Source organism: Nanorana parkeri, unplaced genomic scaffold (assembly GCF_000935625.1).
Source record: "Nanorana parkeri isolate BGI_ZX_2015 unplaced genomic scaffold, ASM93562v1 scaffold745, whole genome shotgun sequence".
NCBI lineage: Eukaryota > Metazoa > Chordata > Amphibia > Anura > Dicroglossidae > Nanorana > Nanorana parkeri.
In genome coordinates, this window is record NW_017307013.1 from 518,973 (window position 1) to 523,768 (window position 4,796).

General features: G+C 45.9%; 1 long non-coding RNA gene across 1 annotated transcript in view; it reads left to right on the forward strand.

The window, feature by feature from the left end:
- The window catches only part of LOC108793399, a 14,120-nt gene that overhangs the window by 8,972 nt on the left and 352 nt on the right, over positions 1 to 4,796 (forward strand). Inside the window, exon 3 of the long non-coding RNA XR_001941640.1 lies at positions 3,673 to 3,681. This is a non-coding gene — a long non-coding RNA (uncharacterized LOC108793399). The remainder of the gene's footprint in view (positions 1 to 3,672; positions 3,682 to 4,796) is intronic.

Below are 4,796 nucleotides of genomic sequence, written 5' to 3' on the forward strand. Positions count from 1 at the left end.
TTACCAGTTAGTCAAGCAGCGTCCCTGCGGTAATACAATGCAGTAACTTGAATCCTCCAGTCCCTCTCCCCACGTATTAATACAGCAAGAGTTCCACAGTACGAGGATATCCCATATCGGCCAGCTTGTCTGCAATCCAGAAACGTGCTCCACAGCTGCCCTTGTGCTAGAACACGCAGCGATAGGCGAGTGGAGGAGGCAGCCGCTGCAGCTCCGTGCGTTCAATGAAGCCGAGGCGCAGACTGAATGGGGAGGACGTCCAATCCCCGGGCTTGTCGCTCCAACGTTGACAATTAGAGCTGACTGGGATCTACCACTCGGAGCCCAGGCCAGGGAGACCGTTCCGGAGAGCAGAGGCCACGAGTCTCCCAGCGCAGAGCCGCTTCAGCACCACGGCCAGCTCCCCCGGCTGTCAGACGGTAGCAGCTCGCCGCCTCTGCAGCGCTCTCCTACCTTCCAGCAGTAGCGTCGTTCCAGCTCACGATGGGAACCGCTTCAAGTCGATGACAGAACAATCTTAAGATTAGGTTACAGTAAACTATCGTGTAGTATACAATATTATATCAGAAAAGGTGGAGCTCCGGCAATTAGTGCTAGGTACTGGACGACTGCTGCTTTATCATTTTTTATTATTAATTGTTTTGCTATTCATATTATGATTATGATGATGTTGAGATTTTTCTACGTTGCTCTCTGGTTCTGGGCTTCGCACGTGTCCTCTCGCCTTCGGTTTGCTTGCAGGAGGTGGTAATCAAATATTTGTTTCCTGCGCGTCATCCGCAGCCAAAGGCTTTCATTCCTGCACTGGCTTTGCCAAGTTCTCTGTGTGACATAAGGTCACATGCCACTGACAGTTTAGGCTATTAAGTGCTTATTGATTGTGTGCATTATATTATTTACTAAGCAGCAAAGTGTCATATCCCTTGGCAACTCATCCGCCATCTTCTGATTGCTGTAAACTCATGAATGATCAAATCTAAAGGGGTTTACTGCTCTCTGTAAGATTATGCTTCACTTTTCTGGATTACTAAAAAAAAAAAAAAAACTCTTGCAGCAGGGCTACAATTGCGATGCAAGGGTTAAGTGATTATTTATTTACAGGGATTTTCTGTAAAGGACTTTTACTTACCAGATCCCCACTCCTGCTGGCTCCAAGACCGCCACCTGCCCCCCCTTGCTACGGTGGTCGAAGGCCCGCTGATGTCATCATATCTACTTCAGGGCCGCATAGACCTATATTAGACATGAGGACAATGAGGAATAATGCATAAGCTAGAGTGGATAGGAGAGTGATGAACACCAACTGCTAGGGGAGCAGGGATCAGGTAAGTAACATTTCTGTGATTTCACATTGCTTCCAGGTTCAATGATCGGAGGAGAGATCAGCTGCTGGAAGTGTGCTGATCAACCTCCAATCGAGGCTCACAGACCTGACGCGCTGGTCCCAGGCCCACATGGTGGACAGTTGAACCAGGGATAGCCGGCAGCAGAAGGGGGGCACACACTCACCAGCTAGATACAAGTGATTGGGCGGCTCTGTAGCTGCCTGGACCCTTGAATGTCACATTTATCGCTGGGACAGTGCCGTGTATATACATATATCAGTCCTAAAGCAGCTAAAGAATCCCCCCAGTCAAAATGAGCAGTTAACCCTTGTTTTACTGGCTTTAAACAAGTCATAATATACACCAGGCTGTCCAGTGAGTAAAATGTTCTTCAAGCATAGGTCTGAATCTCATTTCCACTTAATGTAAGAGGGCACTCTGATGGGAACAACTAATGTAAGTGGGCACTGATGGGGACAGCTAATGATTAGTTGTCCCCATCAGAGTGTTCCTTTACATTGGTTGTCACTAGGGTTGTACAGATACCAAGTACAGTACTCGGTACAAGTACGAGTACATGTACCGATACTTTTGAGCTCCAAGACTAGACTAGAGAAAAACTCAAAAGTTAGGAGGCAGCTGTCATTTGTAAGGAGCACACGGAGCTCCTGGGATTTGTACATCTCTGTTTTAATGTATGATTTTGTTTTTATAAATATAAATAAAGGGATCCACAGATACCAGTTTTGCGAGTACGAGTACTGGTACTTGACGAGTACTTACAAGTACGAGTACTGATACATTTGTGTTTATTGTCATGTGACAGTTTTTCTAAAACAATACAGACTAATGATTGCAGGACAGTGGTGGAGTGCCAGAGCCCGGTCCCAGCTGCAACCGCTGCAACCCTGGTAGTTCTCATGAAAATGCCAAGTATCTGCACTGGTACTCGAAAAGTATCTGTGCATCCCTAGTTGTCACCTTTAGAGTGCCCCTTTACATTATTGTCCCCACATACCTTGTGTACCAGTAGAGAGAAGCGGAGTCCTCCAATAATGCTGGGGGGCTGGACAAACATTTGATGTCGCATGACTGTTGGTGCTATTATGTGCATTGTATACCAGCTGTATACATGGCAGGGAAGTACAGAGGCAGTGAGCAATGTGCAGTGGCAGTCTCTGGTATGAAAGTGCAGGGCAGTGAGCAGTATGTGGTGGCAGGGCAGTGAGCAGTGTGTGGAGGCAGTGCAGGGCAGTGTGTGGTGACAGTGCAGGGCAGTTGATCTGCACTGCCACCACACACTGCTAACTAGACATGTGCACCAGCAAAAAATTAGTTTAGTTTCGTTTCGTTTTGGAAAAAAAAATAAAAAATTAGTTTAGTTTCGTTTTGAAAAAAAAAAAACATTTGTTTAGTTTAGTTTCGTTTTTCGGGTCCGAAATTAAATTAGTTTCGGACGAAATTCGTTAGCGGTAGTCCTGCCGAAATTCGTTTATGAAAAAAAAAAAAACCTCACGCTTTTTTTTTTTCATCTTCTGCAGACTGTAAACAAAAAAATCATTTTGCTGCAACAGAAATGACATTAAGGGGAACAAAAATGACTTTTTTTTTTTTTTTTTTACAGTCTGCAGAAGATGAAAAAAAAAAAGCGTGAGGTTTCCCCCCAATTCATACCAGACCCTTTAGGTCTGGTAGGAATGTTAGGAGAATGCCAATTCAAAAGCAAAGGAAAAAAAAAAAAACTTTAAATATTAGTTGACTTGGCCAGGATTTGAATCTGGGACGTTAGCAACAGCAAGCCTGTGCTCTAACCTCTACACTATAGCCTCTGTACTTTAAACATAGATGTGTTGTAGAGGTAAAATGTTGTCATTTTTTTCTCCCCTAATGTCATTTTGCTGCAACGAAATTCGTCCAATAACGAATTTCGGGCATTTCGGATTCGTTTGCATTCGTCTTAGCTGTAATTCGGAATTTGGATGCATCCGAATCTCCGAATTTCCGAAAATTCGTCCAAAACGAATTTCGGAACGAACCGAATCGCACATGTCTACTGCTAACTGCCCTGCTCTGCCACCACACACTGCTCACTGCCACTGCATACTACTAACTGCACTGCAACCACCCACTGCCCTGCACTTCCATACTATATACCAGAGACTCCCTCCGCACTGTATACAGCTGCTATATATTGCATGCGGTAGCATCAGTAGTCACGAGGAATAGGGTGTTTGTTAGGCTGCATGGGGCCCCATTATTTCTAATGGAATCCTTGGTTGCAAGGACTGTTGGTGGTTGTAGAAACCAGGGACATCCAGTGTGTGTCCTGCCCCCAGAATTACTGGAGGATGGAAGAGTAGCTTGTTATGTCCTCAGCTGCAGCCTGCTCCGCCTCCTCCTACTAGTACACAAGGTATGTGGGGACGATAATGTAAAGGGGCACTCTAAAGGGGACAACCAATGTAAAGAAACACTCTGATGGGGACAACTAATCATTAGATGCCCCCACCAGGGTGCCCCCTTACATTACGTGTCTCCATCATAAGTGCCTCCTAACATTAGATGTCCCCATCAGGGAACCCCCTTACATTAAATGTCCCCATCAGAGAGCCCCTTACATTAGATGACCCTTGGTATATTCTATGGAAGCACAGACTTCCTGGTAAATTGCATACACTCTTACAGTGGAACTATGGGCAAAAGCAAAAATTACATACAGTATATGCTGCTGTCTGTCAGCATTAAAACTGTACTCTGGGCAGATAGCTCCTGTAAATACACAGATGAAATGCATATATAGGAGCTATTTTATCTGCCAAATGATTTGTATTATGGCCCATTCACACCAGAACCGTGTGTTAGTACATGCACTACTTTGTCCAACTACACCACAACACACACTATTGCGGTGCCACAAGCTTCAGTGCGGTCGATCAAGTTGCGGGCGGGAGGTGCGTTAGGAGTGCCACTCAAATGACTGGCAACACAACACCTCCCGCACTATCCTGTAAACACAACAGAAAATATGAAGAATTCCCCTTTTAGTTAGCTGTTGCCCGAACAGGTATCCCCTCTATTGGAAAAACATGTCCCCTCTATTCCTGTTCTGGTGACAACTCAAAATGTTGGATATTCTCAGTCCCGATAATGGTGGCCACCAGCACAAATAGAGAGAGTACACCTGCCCAGCAGGGACACATATGGCTTTAACAGTCTTATGTGGTTGTAAACCTTAAAGGAGAACTATGAGGTGAGTGGAAATCTCATCCTCATAGTTCGAGCCGACGTTTGACAATGAAACTGTCACACTCGGCTCAATAGATCGGGAAGTGAGCAAACACATACCGTCGCTCGCTCACTTCTCGATCACCTACCTGCAGAGAGTGGTGACTGTCAGTCACCGCTCCCTGCAGGGATTCCCCCCCCCCCCCCCCCCCCCCCGCCGCCCCCCCCCCGCCGCAAGATATGCTA